Source organism: Vicia villosa, linkage group LG2 (assembly GCF_029867415.1).
Source record: "Vicia villosa cultivar HV-30 ecotype Madison, WI linkage group LG2, Vvil1.0, whole genome shotgun sequence".
Classification (NCBI taxonomy): Eukaryota; Viridiplantae; Streptophyta; class Magnoliopsida; order Fabales; family Fabaceae; genus Vicia; species Vicia villosa.
Genome location: NC_081181.1, coordinates 8,939,042 through 8,960,090, shown reverse-complemented (window position 1 = coordinate 8,960,090; position 21,049 = coordinate 8,939,042).

Sequence of the window (21,049 nt, the reverse complement as noted above, 5' to 3'; positions counted from 1 at the left end):
CTTCATAAATACTTTTCAAAACTTTCTGACAGTTTCCTACTTCTAGGATTGTTGTCTCCCTGTGCTAACCCGCCTATCATGGCTCTTTTCAATGCAGCTCTTTTCACTTTTTCTGTTTTAAATACGTAAGCGTCCCAATGATAATTTTGAATGAACATATGCATTTGAATATGATTGATGTTTACCAGGAAAAACAGGAATGGCATTCAGGAAATGTCCCGATCATCTGGACATCATTCCATCAGAAGGAAATCACCAAGAGAAACGCATTTCTCAGCAAATTCCTCAAAAAGATTTTCTCTTCAAAAGAAGTCTTATCCCCCAGCAGGGTTGTTCCAGATTACTATCTTCAAAAGGTGTGATCCCCGCGCCCGGACTTGGTCAGATAGTGCATCGGAGGATTATGCATCTTCCTCATTCCCATTTGAAAGGGCATCAGAACTTCCAGCTACCTTTGGTTCCCCAAGCAGTAGTCAAAGATCCTTCAACGGGATACCCGGGTTCTCAAAGAATTTCCCCAGACGAGGGTACTCAAGCAAGACAAAAGATCATCAACGATCACAATACATTCATGTCCAGCTGACTAGTGGGAATTTATTTTTCCAATTAGAAGCTTGACATCACATTCACATATTCATGTTCACATATTCACATTCACATATTCATACATCATATTCATACATCATACATCATACATCATACATCATACATCATACATCATGCATCATGCGCATATTCATACACAGCATAACATGCATATTTCTCCGGGAATATCTCACATTTACATGCATCATAAACATTGCATATCACTAACTTGATTTTTCAGGTAGGCAGATATCTTCAACAAAGATGTTCTCAATCACATGCCGTGTTCACCTGAATTCCATGAACGGTTCTCTCAGATATAATCAAGCCAAAGATTCATTCTGATCACTTACCAACTCAAAAACAAGCATCACAGATCAAAGTCGATACCTCAGACGGTTCCAGAACGATCAAGCATCACAGATCTAAAGCGATACCTCAGACGGTTCCAAAACGATCTAACATTGCGGATCTAAAGCGATACCTCAGACGGTTCCAAAACGATCTAACATTGCGGATCTAAAGCGATACCTCAGACGGTTCCAAAACGATCTAACATTGCAGATCTAAAAGCGATACCTCAGACGGTTCCACAATGATCAAAATCTAAAAAACTTTGGACAAGTTCCGTAACGATTATCTTTCAAGACTTAAAGCGGTAACCTTGGACGGTTCCGAAACAGTCAACACAAAGACTTTCAAATCCTTCATCAAGATATAATCAATGGATTCATTCTGATGAACAAACCATCAACACATTCACCAGGTGGCATCTGAAAGCCCATCTCAGGTAATGTTTCAATCTGCCAACAACATTTCGCAGACGACATTCAAATGCAACTTCCAACATCTCTTCTGATCAAGGTAAGTGCAAATTTTCAGGGCATCTAAATATTCAATCATCTTCTACCTTCAGATTTCATACAATCTCTTCAGGTTTAAGAAGATTGAATAGGGGCAACTGTTATACCCCAAAATTTGCCCACATATTTTTCAAGAAAACTCCAATCTGAAAATTAAGGGTCTCATATAATCATGGATTTTTATTTCAACAAAAATCCTGACATATGAAATACTTAGTTTTTAGAATCTCTCTTATACAGTAATTTGGCTTGCAGTTGAATTTATTCTTACGCAAACACCAAATACTGTTTATTACTTCACACATGCTATTTATTTATTTACAGATAAATAGTACTGACACAATTGGTACAGGGTTAAAATCTTTTTGCAGGCGCAGAATCAGGAAACTCAGACTGTACTGGTAACAAGTAGATTATTATTATCTTTTGTTTCCCACTAATTTTTGTATTATATTCCATTATTTGCAAAAATCTTTTCAAATCTCTTTTTTCAAAAATCAAATCTCTCCTTTTTCCAACACTATCATACACTTTCTTTCAAATCTTACTTCCACTCAAATTTTCCTTTTGTACGGAATCACATCATTCCCCAACGTCTCTTTCCTTCTTTCCATTCTATAAATACCTCTCATTTTCTTTCATAAAATCTCACATCAAATTCCAATTCATCTTTTAAATTCCTATCTTCATAATCCATCCTTTCTCTTCTTCCCTGACAAGAATGGCAAAGTGGATAGAGACACTGTTTCTTACAGTCATCACCATTGCTACGGTGATCATGACTTTCTTCTGCCTGCATAGTCCTGAAGAGTGTGGACCTGCAATGGTTGCACTCCCAATCATCTACATGTTATTGTTCATAGCATGGGTTATCAATCGTCATTCTTAAAATTTGCCGTATTTCTTATTTCTTAAATGTACCGTTTATTCGTCGTACTGTTCAATATAGTATGTGATATTTGTACTGTCAGTATTAAATGTTGTACTATTTGTCATAATATTGCTTAATTACTAAGATAATATTTTGTGTGTTTTCTGCCAGTCAAATATTCCTATTTCTGTGCATTAAATGATTTTCAGGGTTATTATCGGTAATTTTGCCCGCATACCGTAAATATTAGTTATTTATTATGTCTGTGTTTTTCTAACAAGTCATGTAAATAAACTTTCATTTTTCACATAAAACAAAAACAAAACAAAAAAACAACAAAAAAGAAAATTAACTTTGACTGTTGATTTTTCACTCTAACTGCTACATCAATACCTGAACAGTCAGTTGACAGCCAAACTGCTGGCAGTACAATTCTCAGTGTTTTGTACCATCAATCAAATCAATCTTTCACAATTCAAAATTCCAAGGTTTTTGTTCTAGAAGTCTTCTGAATATCACGCGATTAGCAGAGACTCAACACTGCACAAAAATCAGGTACGCTTAACTGTCTCCTACACAAACAGTCCCTAATCAGGGTTTTTCTTGTTTTTACAGGAGCAACAAGTTTTGAGAGCTCAAATGGATTTCATACACATCCATATATCTCAAAGTACCATCATACAAATTTTCAAACTTCAATTCACTCAGACGCACCGTCAGCAGCTCAAACAGTCAACAGACGACCCGTTTGACCAAAAAAGTCAACAGACAGTCAAAAATGAAATTTTTTGTCAAAGTCCATATTTTGTCAAAGGATTCATCATTTGATCATTGGATGATCATAATTCATCAAGGAAAGATCAAAAATCAACAAAACCCTAAGATTCAAAATTAGGGTTTTTGCCTGAAAAGTCAACTCAACTTTGACTGATCATAACTCTCTCATCCTTCATCCAAAAAATTCAAACCAAAGCTTGTTTTGAAGGAAATTCAATTATCTTTCAAATGCCATTGATCCCATGGTCATTGGATTCACCATTTGAAAAATATGACCAAAGACATTACAGGTCATTTTCAAAGTCAACAAAAAGACACTTTTTTCAAAAGGACACACAAGGAGCTTCAAAAATCATTTTGACATGAGACCAAAGACATTGGTTAGAGGACTCTTTGAGGTTTCTAAAAAGTGCAAGATCTCCTTCATATGACAAAAATTGAAGGATTTACACCTTGTTGAAGTTGGCTAAATTTTGGGAAAATACATGAAATCAACATTGTTCAAAATTGCATTTTTTCCAAATGGGGCCAAGTTTTCAGCATTCAAACATCATTTCCATGATGATATGGGCCTCCCACGACCAAGACTAAGCCCATACCTTTTTTATCCATTTTTTGCATGATTTTATCTTACTTTAAGATTAAAATTAAAAGGAAAATGCATGGATAAATGGTAGCTTACAATCTAAGCATGACTCACCCAAGGAACCTTCAATTTTCTGCAGAGGATTGGTGCACAAGGCAAGAGCATTGAATGGAGTCAAGACTTGGTCAAAAATTCAAGGTTTTTAATATTTAAAAACCAAAGTTTCAACAAAGGCAACTAGCTGCAAGTTAGCTTCAATTCTAAGCACACATGGCTTATAAATAAGCTATCTTAGTTCAGCAACAAGAGAGACACGAATTCAGAGCTATGCTTATGCTTGTACCATGCTTGTAACACTTTAAAAATTTCAAGGAAATTCAAAATTCGAATTCTGAGTTTAATCCATTTTCAATACAAACTAAACACTTAAACACTTTCCTCAAGCATTACTGAACATATCTCAATCATTTCCAAGTCTTGAAACCTCATAAATCGAGCTACCTAGACCACGGTTTGTTCAAACTAAAATCAACTTATATCTCATCATTCACGCACATTTAACAAGATGTAGATGCATAATTGTGTTTGGTTTGAAGCTCTGGTCGTTTCTGGAGCTTCAATTGGATTTTAATGGATGTTTGTAGCATATACCATTTTAGGGTTTGCTTAGTTCAAAATTAGGGTTCTTCATTAGGGCCAAAATTAAAACAAATTAAGGGCAGGGTTACATTCAGTGGAACAAGACGAATCCAATGGTACCATCGCGCCTGATTTTTATGCTTGTTTGACCCTATTCGTTATTTTGCAGATTTAGGGTTCACTTACAATAGCGCTTTTTTACAAAAGCGCTGTAAAAGGCCTTGTCTGAAGGTTGAAGACGATGAGGTGTCTCCCCCTCATTGGTCCAGAAGCGCGCGCGTGTTTTTTAAACTTTCCACTAATCCAGTGCTTTGCAGGTGTACTGATCACCACGTGCCTCAATTTCTGGACCATCTGATCTCATTTAATGAATGATTCAACGCGCCAAATCACTCTTCCCCACCATGCGCCCTCACTGATTACCACACAGGATCAGTATCCTTTTATTTTCTATTTTATTTTCTATTTTATTTTAATTTCTTTGTTAAATTAATTAAAAATAGTTTAAAAAATCCAAAAAATACACAAAAAATATTTTTAGACTTCTAAAATAATATACTATTTTCTGAAATAAAAATATTTTATTTTTCTTCAAAATTTCAATATTTTGCATAATTAATTAGTATATATTTATATATTTGCTTTTTAATTATTCTAACCAATCAAAAAATCCCAAAAAAAATTGTTCTTTATATAAAATATTGTTTTTATATTATAAACTAATTTGGTACATATTTTGAATAATTTTATCTTTGAGTTTTAATTATTTGTATAATTATTTACATAATTATGTTTTAATTAACTTAAATCAATTTCAAATCAATTTCCAAAAATTCCAAAAAAAAATTAGTTTTGTTTTAAAATTAACTAACAAATATTTTGTAAATATTTTAAACTTATTTCTAGGTTTAAATATATTTTCATCTTTTTCTTCATTTTAATTTAATTAATTATGCATTAATTATAATTAAAATCAATCATAAAAAATCCAAAAACATGCCTTTTATTTTTCTTGCAATTTAAAATTCCTAGATAAATGTATAGGATGTCAAATTCATGTAAATAGGCTAGTTTACATTTCCCGCACAATCGATGTAATAGCGTAGATTTACTTTCCGCACTTTACATTTTCGCACTTTAATTTCCAGCACATATAAACTGCGTGTATGTCAAAGATAAAATTGAACCGTTAGATCACTAACTTCAAAGATAAATATCTGAATCCAATCACAATCACACTTGCACCTCTTCAGGTAATCCTTTTCAATCTTTCAAAAATCAAAGTCAAATTTCACTGTTTTGAGTACAAAATCGAACCTTGCTTTTATATCCGGTGAAAGGATAGATTTTTAAAGGAAATAGGATAAAGACCTTACAACTCAGGGTAGACCTCCTAGTTTGCTTGCTCAAATCAAAACAAACAAAATTCTCATACACTGTTGATTTTTCAAAACTTTCAAAAAGACAATACTTTGTATACATCCAAACACGGATTATTACAAAGTTAACGTTCTTTTCAAAACATCTTTCGAAAGATAAACAAGCATTTTGTATACATCCACACACGGATCATTACAAAAATTCAAATTACAAAGGTATTTGAAACCACATATGAGCAATTTCAGAGCAATTGAAAAGTAATCGAAAAACAAGTGAGCTAAGCAAACTTAAGAGCCCATGGATAACCATGGATACAAAGGGTGCTAACACCTTCCCTTTGTATAACCTACCCCCTTACCCAGAATTTCTTAAAGGTCTTTTTTCTGTGTCTTTTATAAACCTTTCCTTAATTGGATAAAATAAAAGGTCGGTGGCGACTCTGTGATATTTTCAAAAATGCGAAAGCATTAAGCGACAAAAAAGAGTCAGTTCACGTATCTCTACAGATCAGAGGTATGGCCCGGTATTAAAAAAAATCGGAGGTCCACACCTATAAATATGAAGTTCTGATGAGAAGCAAGGTTAACGATCCTGACCAAAACAACTCTTATTAACTTGCTGAAACGCTGTTCAAATCAAAACTCAGAATCTTCATCTTCATCAAAGCTCACTACATTGCTTTTGTAATATATTAGTGAGATTAAGCTTAAACGATTAAGAGAAATATCACAGTTTGTGATTATCGCTTTCAAGAAGCATTTGTAATACTCTTAGAATTGATTACATTAAGTTGTAAGGAACTAGAGTGATCGTGTGGATCAGAATACTCTAGGAAGTCTTAGAAGTGAACTAAGCAGATTGTAACTAGAGTGATCGTGTGGATCAGTATACTCTAGAAAAGTCTTAGAGGGTATCTAAGCAGTGTTCCTGGAGTGATCAGTGTGTGATCAGAAGATTCTGGAAGACTTAGTTGCTGACTAAGTGGAAAACCATTGTAATCCGTGCAATTAGTGGATTAAATCCTCAGTTGAGGTAAATCATCTCTGCGGGGGTGGACTGGAGTAGTTTAGTTAACAACGAACCAGGATAAAAATAACTGTGCAATTTATTTTTATCTGTCAAGTTTTTAAAGCTACACGTATTCAAACCCCCCCTTTCTAAGTGTTTTTCTATCCTTCACACACTTTGAATTTATATTCAATGCATTTTGGTGTACGAATGGGAACACTCTCAAGTTTGAAATATGATCTATATATATAGCTTGATGAGTTACCGTTGGAATCTAACCATTGAGATTTGTTTGAACATTGCTTTGAATGCCTTGTCTAGATTGAAACTTTAATGACAAGTGTTGTTCTTGGAAGAACCTTATCTTTAACATGATGATTGCAGTTGATGGCGTGTTTCTTTGGTTAAGTTTGTCTTTCCAATGTGCTGCATGTGGCTTGCTTCTTCAATCAACCTTGGGAGTTATTCCTTTTAAATGTTGTAACCGTTTTGATTATGATGATGTTTCTAACGGCTTCCCATTTGATTATAAGCTTTGTATTTTATTCAATTTGTATGTTGAGCTGTAGATTCTTCATTGGTTCATAAGTGACTTTGTTGTTGTTTGCGCTTTATATGTCACTGCGTTACTCTATCAGAACTTCTAATCTTCTGCTCATGTGATCTTCTTGTTGTAACAGATCTTCATGTATATTGATATTTCTTTTTCAATTCCTTTGAAGCTTCTGATGTACTTTCTGATTCTGTGCTTTTTGTTTGTGAACGTTGATATTTCTGTTTAACTCTTTGAAGATTGTCTTGTTGAATTCTAGCTCCTTGTGATACTGTTGTTGTTGCATGTTCTTCTGAGTGGGCTTGTTTTACATGTTCTTAATCAGAACATCTGATGAATTTTAGCTTCTTCAATCTTCTAGATGTTTGATTCTTCTTTCATATCTGAGCCAACTTATGATGTAGTCATTGTACTCTTTTTCTGATGAATCCTGTATAAGACTTATAGCATAATATCTGCACACTAAGTGAAACCATTAGTAATAAAATTTTTACTCACAAAATATATGCTTGTTATCATCAAAACCAGATTCTGAATGTAGATTCTCAACCTTGTTCTAACTAGAACTTGCCGAAAGTGTTATGGGGATAAATGTTATCGATAACTTCCTATTTGTTTAATATGTGTCCAACAATGAAGCTTGATAAGATAACACCGAAAGAGGCATGGTTCGGATTCAAACCAAATTTGAACCATTTAAGAGTTTTCGGTTCCATATCATATCGACATGTTCCGTGGCAGCTTAGAAAGAAGCAGGTCGATAAGGGAGAATTGATGATACATGTTGGGTATCACTCCACCGGAAGATACAAATTATATGATGCATCAAATAGAAGAGTTGTGACCAGCTTAGACCTTGTTTTCGATGAAATAAAGGAGCAGCAACAACTTGTAACCAATTACGTAAAAGATGTAACCGGTTATAAAATTGAAAATGTAGATTCAGTAGAGTTTGAGAGTGCAAAGACATCTCCCGTCGAGGCCCGAATTGAAGATAATTTTAGAAGATCAACAAGGAAAAGAGGTTTGCTTCCAAGACTTCAAAATTATGAAATGTTCCGAGACAGCAAAGTCAATGATCATGGTGTTTTCGTCCATTTTTCACTTATGGTCGAATTCAAACCCGTTAAGACAGAAGAGGCCTTGAGTGATCCAAAATGGATTTGTGCTATGAAGAAGGACCTGTGATTGATTGAGAAAAACAATAATTTGGAGTTAGTTGATCTAACAGAAAGAAAAAAGCCGATTGGTGTAAGATGGGTCTATAAGATGAGGGTAAATCCCAAGGGTAAAATAAAGCTTGAGAAGTTGCAAAGGGATTTTGGCAAAGAGAACGCATAGACTTTGAAGAGGTATTTGCACCGGTTGCTAGAATTGAAACTTTTAGTCTAGTTATTGGTATTGCGAATAACAACAATTGGTTCATCTATCAAATGGATGTCAAATTTTCATTTTTAAACATATTGCTTAAAGAGGAGGTATATGTGGAGCAACCCCATGGTTTTGTTATGAAAATCCCAAGAGTCAAAGTTCTACAAGTTGAAAAAAGCGTTATACGGTTTGAAGCAAGCTCCATGATTTTGGAATAAGTGGATATATGGTTTATTTAAGGAGGTTAGCTTCAAAAAGTGAGTATTTGAACATGTGTGTATGTGAAGAGGGATACAAATGAAGAAGTGGTGATAATCCTTTGTTTATATGTAGACGATTTGTTGATTACATGAAGCGATGAAAGATGCATTTATAAGTTCAAGAGTGGGCTTATGAAAGATTTTAAAATGACTGACCTTGGTTTCATGACATATTTCCTTGGTATTGAGTTTCTTAAGTGTCCAAAAAAGGACTGCTCATGCACCAAAGAAGGTATGCGCTTGAGATTTTGAAGAAGTTGAAGATGGAGCGTTGTAATGCTTCCATTACTCCAAAGGAACCGAAGCTATAGTTGTTGAAGAATGAGGATCATCAAGATGTTAATCCAACTCATTATAGGAAGTTGATTGGATCCTTGTGTTACCTTTACAATACACGACCAAATTTGGCGTTTAGTATCATTATTGTGAGTAGATTCATAGAGAGACCAAAGGTGTCTCACTTGGCAGTATTCAATAGGATTATAAGATATGTCAAAGGTTCTATTGGCTTTTATCTTTCCCGCAGAGGACACGTGCATCAAATGCAATTTACTTAATTTTATCGATATCAATTGGTGCGGGGATAAATATGATTGAAAGTCTACAAATAGATACATCTTTATGTTCGGTGGAACACCATTCTCATGGTGTTCGAAGAAGGAATCGGTAGTAGCACTCTCGTCTTGTGAGGCCGAGTATATTGTCGCTTCATTGTATGTGTGCCAAGATGTGTGATTTATGAATCTATTGAAAGAGCTGGGCAGTGTTGAGGGTGACATTGTAATGCTTTTGGTTGATAACGTTTCACTATAAACATTGCTAAGAACCTAATTTCTCGTGGGAGAAACAAGCATATTGAGATAAGGTTTGACTATTTGAGATTGTTAGTGAAGGAAAGTTGAGATTGGAATATTGTAGAAGTGAAGACCAAATGACTGATTTATTGACAAGGGATGTTTCAATTGAAGTGTTCAAAAAGTTGAAGATGAACATGAGCATGAAAGACTTGGAGTATTTGAATTAAGGTGGTGTATTAAAAGTTTATATTTTTTATAATTCAAGTGTTGTAATCGATTAGAGGTGTCAAAATAAGTCAAATAAGCCGAAGAAAAGTGATTATGGAGTTGGTGTAGCAGGTTACGCACTGTTAGTATTTTTCAAAGTTGTAGCAGCTGTATTCGGTTATAGTTTTGAGAATTTTGTTTTTCTATTATTTATTTTATGTAACTTCTGTCTCAATCGATTTGTAATTGTTGTATAAATATCTTGAAGGCATCCTCATCAATGTTAATGAAAATATACTCTCTCTTCTCTCTCCGTTTTCATCAACTAAGTATATATATATATATATATATATATATATATATATATATATATATATATATATATATATATATATATATATATATATATATTAAATTCAAGTAACATTGAATTATTCCACTCATTTTATTTATCACCAGAGCTGTCACATTTTTTTAAGACCCTGTGTAGGTTAGTCATCGTTTAACCATGACAAAATAATTAGAGCCCTATTTAATCCCATTTTAATAGTGTCAAACATTTATGAATCTTTATTTAGTTATAGTTTAATCGTAAAAAATTTAAAGTCCTATATTATTTAAATTGTTTATAGGAGAAGACATAATAGTATAGTATTTCAAAGAAGTTTGGAAGTATTTATTTAGACTTTAGATTATTTTGTTGTTGTATTTTGAATTTATAATGGAATTGTTTACACGTGTGTTTAATATACGTACTTTTTATTTGATTAAAAAAAAATTATCTACGTACTTTTATATGTTGTTGTATTTTAACTAAGTTTATCTTTCGTTTTATAATTGAGATATTTAGAATTGATTCTGAGTATTTAAAATTGATTTTGATGTGTTTGAATGATTTTGAGCAAAATTAATAATGATTTTAAGAATTTATTATAGTTGAATTTATAAATTGTAGCTTTTGACCAAATTTATAGTTACACATAAATTTATTATCGGCTAAATTATCTATGACGTCCTTTAAATTATTTAATTGTAACAAGTCAGTACTTTATGTTTTTTTCGCTATATCTGATTCTTTATTTTACTAACACCTGCACCGTTGACATTTTTTCTACTTTATTTTGTTCTATTAATTTTATTTTAATTTCTAAAATTCATATTAAATCTGTTTTGTTCCAAAAATTATGAAAAAATTTCTAAAAATATTTCTTCTCATTTTACACTTCGCGTAATTTTATGAGGATTTTATTTTTTGTTTTACTATTTTTCTTTAATTTCTTCTTTTGCGTGCATTTTAATTAGCTTAAAAATACTTTTATACACTAAAAAGTTCTAAAAATTTTATTATATGATCCATGATGGTATGTGACCTATGTTAAATGACATATCACTACCATTAGTGTCACTTCAGCTTTTTTAGAAAGGAGTTTGGAAAAAAGGTTAACGATGCAATCATTAGTTAACATAAAGGACTCACATGTAGCAAAAAAAAAAAAACATAAAAAACTAACTTGTTACAATTAAATAACTTAAAGGACCCTAGAGGTAATTTACCCTTTATTATCCAACTCATTTTTATAAAAATTTTTCTAAAAATAAATCACTTTATTCTTAACTCATTTTTATCTAAAATCAATTTTACATAATTAATTCATTTAAATTAACTTTTTTTTCACCGTAACCAAACAGACGTTAAATATGTGTTAATTATTGCGTTTCCATCACATTTTTGATCCTACAATTTCTAGCTTCACTTTTTCCACGTTAAAATAGTCTTGGAATTCGACTTAAAGGTCCCCGAGGCTATTTTCCAAACATATATTAAGACATTCTAGAAACCATCGTTGAAATATTGTTTGAATTTTTTAATGAATAATTTAAAAGAGAAAATAGTACTAATATCATTTTCAAAAGGTATGGAGGACTCTCTTTGGTAAAACTGGCTGATAGTTGGTGGTTGATGATTTTTAGTTGGTAGCTGGTAGCTGATAGCTAATAGCTGGTAGTTGATAAGTTAATTTGAGTGTTTGGTAAATTAGCTATTATACTAGCCGATAAATACAAAATGACATAAAAGAACATTCTTAATTAAGAAATTGATAGTCATTATATTTTGTATTTTATAATTAAATTGATTTTTATAAAATAAAAATTCATATATTAACAAACACATTAAAAAAAATTAATATATATTAAATTTAAAAATAACATCAAAAGATATCGAACAATTATATATAAATTTTTAAATGAACTTATATGATAAAATTTATATATAAGTTTAATGAAATATATAAAATAAGATCATTACGATTTTGAATTCAATTATACTAATTTCATAATCTTTTGAAATAAAAAATCACAAGTTAAAAGCTCAAAAACTATTTTAAATAACTTTTGAGAAAAAACTAAAAGTTAGTAAAAAAGTACAAGCTAAAAGTTAAATGACAATTACCAAATAAATTTTTTTGTTAATATGAGCTGAAAAACTAAAAACTAAAAGCTAAAAACTCTTTTTTTTTGTTTACCAAATAGACTCGAAGAGTCCCGCTAACAAATGCTAAACTGGGTGGTGCTAAGCTAAGTTTGGTGGACAAACTTAAATTCTCCAATTAAAAGCCACCAGCTCATTATTTCTTTTATGCATATGGATTAAGTTGAGTCAGGTGTTAGATTGATTTACTTATTAAATTTGGATAATATATATTTATTTTAGGCAGATTCCGATGATCATTTTAAATTTGTCAAAAATTAAACCAGACCGAGCTCAACAAATAAATGTACGTATTATTTATTCTTATTATTTTAGAGCTGACACATTATAAAAAATAAAATTTATAATATTATTAAATTATTATCATTTTTATAAACTAATGATGTCAATGTGTACAAAGAATACAAAAACTTGCAATATAAAATTTTAAGTGCTATTTAATTTATGGTTTAAAGTGTGATAACGATTAAATTAATATCAAGTAATATTAAAAATATTATTATGTGATAATGATTTTTTTATAATTAAAAATAATTTTTTGAGCTATTCTAAAATTTTAATATATTTTTTTAAATTAAAAAATAAAATTTGTGAATTTTATACTTATTAAATCGAAAAAAAGAAAATTTATTTTTAAAATACAACTAAAATCAAATCAAATACTACATTTGTCAAAGTAATACATATAGGCAAAATATTTTTTATTTAAACAAATGCTTTATTGTGGTAAAAAGAGACAGCCTATATATTAGTGGAGTTAGGTGGGTAGGTGAGATTGAAATATACGTGTTTTGGTGCAAGTATCCATTGAAGAAAATTAAGGAGAATGGATGGAGTGGGGGTTAACGAATATGGTTAAGACTTAAGATCCTTTTTGTATTTCTTGTAATTGAAGTCAAGACTTAAGATCTGATTTGCTTTACAGGTGGCGCATGGTGATGACTCATAATCCTTTGGCAGTCAACTCAAGGAGGAGACTAACAAATTATGTGTAAGTGTATTGCCAACCAATCTAGAAGAGACTGCCTTTTTGAAGCATGAGACCCTCTAGTTAAATTTAACATAGGGTGAACCGGCTGAATTGATAGTGTAGTATAAAGATTACTTATCACCACTACTATTAAAGTTGACCTATGTAGACGAAATGGCAACAAGACAAAGAGTATTGAGGAAATCACTATGTGCTACTTTATTAATGTTTCAGAAGACATCAAACCTCACTATGTGCTACTTTATTAATGTTTCAGAAGACATCAAAATAATAGATATTGAAGCAAAATTTTCGAGAATCGGCGATATAGTGGATATCTCCATTCCAACAAAGAAAAATAAAGTAGGAAAAACATTCAGTTTCGTAAGGTTTTACAGGGGTAAGAGATTTTACAGGGGTAAGAGATGAAAGGAGAGTAGAAGAACAACTCAGAAATGTGTGGTTTGACACTTATAAAGTTTGGGCCAATGTCTCAAGATTTGATCGGGGAGGAAGAGAAGTAAGAACATGCTGGGAGAAAGGATTAACACGAAGAAGCTACTTCACTGGGGGCAAAGAAGCATTGTACAAGGAAGGTATTAGAGTTACTACTGGAGGAGTAAAAACCAATCAGACGCAAGAAAAGTTTCGCTTGCCTAACACAAGTTATGCACAAGTGGTGAAGAACACAAACTCTGGTGATAGATAGACTTTTGATGGGGAAAAACGATACATCGGAGGGATGGAAGGGGATGAAGTATGTTGTAGAGGAAGATGACATCAGTTCGGATAAGAAAGGGTTTGTAGAAAGAGTGCACAAAATCGACGAGGTTTCCACGTTACAACGGAAAATCATGGATGTGGGGATTCTTTCATTGGAGGTGATCCCAATGGGTGGAACTAAAGTTTTTATTAAGGTTCACGACGAAGAAGATTTATAGGAGTTGGTAAAGGATGCAAAAGAATTCTTCCAACATTGGTTTCAGAGTTTAGAAGAGTGGTATCCGGAAGCGGTAATGAATGGAAGAACAACTTGGGTAAGAATATATGGAGTCCCTGTCCATGCATGGAATAAGAAGTTCTTTGAAAGGCTATGCATCAGTAAAGGCAGTCTGATTTCTTTGGATAGCGCGACGGAGAATAAGAAGTGCTTGGATATGGCTTGGTGTCTGGTGAAAACAACATCAATGGATACTATTAACAAGATAGTTCAAGTGATGATTAATGACCATGTTTTCAACATTAAGATGGAGGAAGAGTCTTATATATGTCCTATTATTCTTCACAACCAGAGCCATGCGTAAAAGGATAGTTCAGATGAAGAACTTTCAGAACCTAAAACTGATGAAGATTCATTCTTTTTCGAAAATCCTCGAGGAGGAAGACGAAGAGGAAACGAGAGTTTTGGAAAATGATTTTGAAGCTATAATGAATAATGATAAACAAAACGTGGATAGAAGAGAAATGTCTATTACCAATGAAAAGGCTGAATATCATTCCGAAAACCAAGGACCTCGTGAGATGTGGAGTCAGAAGATGGGACACGCCAAAAGCGAAGAAAGTCGGCGGCATAATGAGGAGGTGGGAGAGCGTGTACATAACTTGGATAATAGGTGTATTTCTGTTGGGCCCCAATTAAAACTGCTGGCTGAAATGAAGCTAGCCAGAAGCAATATTATTTTGGATCAGAAAGAGAAGGAAGGGAGAGACGAGGCCCAATTTATGTAGGGAAATAATCAAACACAATCTGGGCTTTTGGCTCATAATTATGGATTATTTCCAGGCCTAGAATCATACCAAGCTCAAGTGGACAAATCCTTACAAGACCAGTTGATAGTGGAGCTCTCAAATAGAGGAAAAAACGGAAGAAAATACAAGAAGGAGAAGATTGATCGCATCAATGTTAAGAGCAATCCCTAATTACATGAGGTCGAGTCTCATTCGATTGGAGGAGTAGATTCAGGACTGAAATGTAAAAATGTCACTCCAAATCCATTGGGTTCGGGTTCCAAAGAAAGAAGAAGGAGAAGAAAACTAATTCTAAGCGAAAAGAGAAAGCTAAGGAGGAAGAAGAAAAGCATGGGGGCGAAATCAAAAGTAAAACAACTTTTCGATAGAAGCAAGGTATTATATCCTGCAACTCAATTTGATGTTTCTAAAAGAGTTGAATTGAAGTCACGGGTCCTGGCACATGGGGAGGTCTAAGACATAGCTAAAGGGGTGTGGGATTTTGGTAACAACCTAGGGGTGTCAAAGCCAAGAGTTGAAGGGGAAATTTTGAAAATGTTATCCACTCAGGGGGAAAGAGACCAGAATGAATTCATAAAGGTGGGAAGGGGAAGAAGCCGTAGAGGTGAAGTAGCGCACAGGGTAGCTTGGAGATTTATAGGTGTTATGGGGTATCCATGAATTTATTAAGCTATAACATTATAGGTTTAGGCGGGGTTTTAAAAAAGAAAGAGGTGGCTGAGGTAATTCGAAGAAATAAACCTGATATAATTGGCATTCAAGAAACTAAGATGGCGGAAGTGGATCGTATGGCTTGCGAAACCATGTGGGGGTTAAGTGAGTGAAATTTTATGTTCGAGGCATCAGAGGAGAGATCTGGAGGCTTACTATTGATACGGAATGCAAAGATGTTTAGAAAACAAGAAGAATTTAGAGATGATTATTTCATGGGAGTGACGAGTTGCTGGGGACAGGAGGATGTTCAATCTTGAATGTGTACGGACCTTGTGACGCTGCGGGTAAGAGAGGGTTGTGGAAAAAGTTGAGTGAGGTAGTTAGATCAAAACTGGATGCCAGATGGTGTGTGATGGGGGATTTTAATGCTGTCAGAGTGGAATCGAAGAGGAAAGGTATCAGAGTGTTCTCAAGAAGAGACGAGATGTTAGAGTTTGATGAGTTTATTTCAGACGTTGTGCTCTTAGACCTTCCTCTAAGAGGCAGGCGATACACCTGGTCGAAGTTGTATGGATCTTCCATGAGTCGAATAGATAGGTTCTTAATTTCAGATAAGTGGATTGCATAGTTGTTGATGCGGGCATAGCGGCAAGCAACAAACAAGATTTGGAAATATTGATCCAGGAATTATCGTCCACAGAGATGGAGAGATGCCATTCAATAGTTTCTATGGTTTCGAGCTCGGGATTGAATGAGCAAAAAGTAAACAAAGATATAGACAGGAAAAGAATAAACACATTCTTAGAAGAGAAATAACTTATCAGGAATGTAAATATATTCACTCTTCACAAACATACACTTACCAACCCGTTATACTCAACCTACAATGCTCATCTATGTCATCACGTATCTCTCACATAAGCGTCCATCTCTGGAGCACAAACGAGATCATCTCAAAACTAAGGTTATCTCTAACGCAAAGTCACGAGAACATCCGTGTTCTCGCGTCGGCGATCTCTCGCGCGCCGCTCAAACACGAAAGCATTAAGAACAGATACAAACAGTGAATGCTAGCTCTAAATCTATCTCTAGAGTTCAGAACCAACAGATTATCATCCTAGATAAGGATTCAAGAAGTTTATCTCTAAAGCACCCCAAATCCCCAGCATAGAGCAAAAATCCAGGATAACATCAACACAGATTCGTAAAGCAAGTTAAATATAACATTATAATCGGTAAATATACATAAGATTCAAGTAAGTATACAAACAAACCCAACCAAAGAGAAATACACAAAGAAGAAGAGAAATGAACCGAAGATCTCCCGGTTTGTCAGCTCCGTTCGACGCTCAATCCACCCCCGATCATCCTTATGCAACCTCCGAAGTTGTTTTCTAAGTCAATTCTACTCTAAGAATGAAGTTGATGGTGTTGGGACTCAAAAATACCCAACCCATAACCTAAAAGTGTGATTTTTGCCCCTTTTAACGAGCTGCTGTCTTAGCAGGTCCGCTTAGCGGACCCCCTCCGCTCAGCGGACTCAAAATTGCATCCAGACGCTGATTTGCTCCGCTGGAGCTCCGCTCAGCGGACCCCCTCCGCTTAGCGGAGTCTGCTAAAAATCAGATTTTGTTTTCGCCATAACTCGAGAACCGTAACTCCGAATTGCGCCCGGTTCGAAGCGTTGGAAAGCTTATTCAATGCTCTATCCAATAATGAATGAATGGAAACCAAAATGATAATTTTGGTCATCCTTATTTTGAGTCTTTGGAAGTCCGTTTGACGGTGGCTAAGCGGGCTTTCACCAAAATTGCGAAATCGAAGTCGTGCCTTTGACACTTTATTCCTCAAGGCTCCAATAAGCATGAATACCTATAAAAACAAAGGAAAAAATATCAAATGGTATAAAAGTATATGAAAATACAATTATTTACAAAGTATACGTATTTATACACAAAACGGGGAATTATTCAAACGGTATTAACAAAAGTATCGATAAGTGCCACTATTTACATACTCAAAACATCGACATTTTGGCACTTATCAATAGTGGCCGAATTGTTCCCGATGGTGCCTGGATAAAGGCTTTCCGACCATTGCCCGATATTATTGTGCAAGAGATCTTCGTATTGGGGACCGAAACCGTTCCGTATGTTCAACTGTTGGAGGGACTTAGAAGGGTATCACAAATTTGTGTAAGAAAAGTGGTACTCGTTTGAAATCCAAGGGTGGGGCTGGTTTGAATTACAAGAAAAGTTCAAGCTGTTAAAGAATGCCCTTAAAGAGTAGAGCAAGAATCACGTGGAAAATTTGGATAGGCAAATTGATGAGGTAAAAAAGATAGTAAATGAGATGAAGGGAAAAATTGAAGTGGCACACTTGTCTGTGGAGGATATCTCAGGTAAAAGAGAAGCGTCGTCCCAACTGTTCGCCCTATCGAGAATGAAGGCTAGTCTTATGTGGCAAAAGTCTCGTTTGAAGTGGTTACAATTAGGTGACGCGAATATGAGGTTTTTCCACCAATGTGTGGTACATAGGAGGAAAATCAATGAGATATCTTGTTTAGAGTCCCAAGGTGTGAAACTAACTGGAGTCCAGGAGGTGAAACATGAAGTATTTGAGCATTTCTCCAAATTGTTCAGAGAAAGTTTGACCTGTAGACCGGTATTAAGATAGTTTAAATATAAAATGCTTGGAACTGAAGATAGCGCTTATCTAATAGATGTGTTTTCATAGGCTAAGATTAGAAGTGTTGTTTGGGATTGTGATTATACGAAGAGTCCCAGCCCGGACGGAGTAAACTTTGGGTTCATTAAAGAATTTTGGGAGGTGATTACAGGTGACTTTTACAAATTTTTCTCAGAATTTCATTCAAATGGTCGTTTGGTTCGGGGATCCAATAGCTCTTTTATAGCATTAATTCCAAAAATAGAGAACCCGATGAAGTTGACCAATTTTTGGCATATATTGCTAATTGGGTGCATGTATAAGGTTCTGGCTAAGCTTATTGCTAACAGGCTGAAGAAATTAATTCATAAGGTTATTTCAAATTCCCAGTTCGCTTTTTTGGAGGGTCGTCAATTGTTGGATTGTATTCTTATAGAGAATGAGTTAGTAGATGATGCTAAGAGAAGAGGTAAGAAAGCTTTGTTACCCTAAAGTAATTGGCACCAAAAGTTGGAAGAAGATTTGGACGACAAAGTCAACCCTAAAACTATTCGAATTAGTATCTGGGCTCAAAGTGAATTTCCACAAAAGTTATTTAATTGGAGTGAATATTCAACAATCCTGGTTGGAGGAGACAGCAAGGACACTAAACTGCAAAACAGGAACAACACTGTTTAAATACTTGGGTCTTCCGGTCGGAGGTAATCATCGGAGGTTAGGGGAATGTAAATCAGTGGTTGACACAGTTAGGAATACACCGTCTTCTTGGAAAATCAAGAAATTATCAATAGGAGGACGCATTATCCTTCTAAAATCTGTCTTGTATGTCTTACCCGTCTATTACCTTTCGTTCTTCAAGGCTCTGACATGTATCATTTCTAAACTTGAATCTCTTTTTAAGAAGTTCTTATGGGGCGGGGGAGTAGAGAACAAAAAAGTTAATTGGGTTCAATGGGAAAAAGGTTTGTCGCGAGAAAGAAGCAGGGGGGTTGTGAATAAAAAATCTAAAGGCCTTTAATGTTGCTCTCTTAGGCAAGTGGAAGTGGGGATATCTTATGGAAAAAGACAATCTATGGGTCAAAATTCTAGATTGTAAATATGGATGTAGTGATAATCGAAGTTATAGGATCAATAGATTTAGTTCTTTGTGGTGTAGAGACATTCAATCGATCGATCAAGGGTTGTGGGGCTTTAAGTCACAATGGTTTGAGGACAAGTTATCTAGAGAAATAGGAGATGGAGCGGAATCATTGTTTTGGGTCGATCCCTGGGTGGATGGGAAAAGCCTGAAAGACTTATATCCAAGTTTACATGTGCTGGCGGTTGAAAAGGAAGCGACAGTTAGAGACTCGATTAGGGTGGATGGAGCAAGGAGAGAGTGGGTTGTTAGGTGGTTTTGTAGTTTAGACGATAGGAATAAGGAACTAGAGGATTGCATTAGAGAAAAGGTGAATAGAACCAATTTCAAGGACAATGTTAAGGATAGATGGAAATGGAAAAGAATGATTACTCTACTGAAGAAGCGTATTCGGTAATCATGGAGAGTTTAGGTGCAGGTGAAAGTGAAAGCAAGGATTGTGCAGTTGCTTGGAGTAAACTAGTACCCCTTAAAGTATCAGTGTTAATCTGGAGGCTGCTGCAAAATAAAATCCCGACCCGGGACAATTTAATCAAAAGGGTCATACTGGATGCCTCTCAATCTTCGTGTCCATTCATATGTGGAATGGAGGATAATTCTGCTTATATTTTCTTCGAGTGTCCGATAACGTTGGTGGCTTGGAGTGATATTCTAAGCTAGTTAAATATCTCTTCTTTTTCATATAATTCTGTTTTGTAGAATTTCCAACAGTTTGAAGGGCTTCATAGCGGAGGAAGGGCCGTCAATGAGAAACTCATCACCATTTGGTTCACATATGTATGGATAGTTTGAAGGGCTTCATAGCGGAGGAAGGGCCGTCAATGAGAGACTCATCACCATTTGGTTCACATATGTATGGACCGTTTGGTTCGCTAGATCGTTCGCCGTGTCAGATGACTGCGGTAGAGTATGCTGGTCACACGACGAAATCCTTTGCAGACTTTGTTGTAGGACATGGGGAATTATGGTTTGCCCAAGTGTTGTCTATAGTTATCAGGAAGAATGGAACTGATTGCAAATCCTACTACACTGAAGGGAGATATGTTGGAGATGCTTTTTTGTGTTAAGTTTTTATTTAGCCATAAACAACGATATCTTCTACAGTCAGTGAAGCTGCTATTAGGAAAGGTGATGTTAGACTGCAGTTCTGGTTTGGTAAGGGCAGTGATTTGCTACAAGGCAATTGTGTTTTAGAGTTTTAGTTTGTCTTGTTTATGTATTTTTGTTGCTTTTGTACTGGTGTATATTGTGTGCTTCTATACCTCAACATTTATTATGTTGTTATGTTTTCAGTATATTTTATTTGGCTTTCCAAAAAAAACTATTAAAGTTGACTGAACAGGCTATTCAATCCATAACAAGTTGACTTGTGGAGGACACGAGTTTTACACGAGACCACCATAATAATGCGGTTGTAAATAACTCCCAATTATATTTGCGATGAAAACGAGACCACCATATCCATCATTTGAAAGCAGAGCCT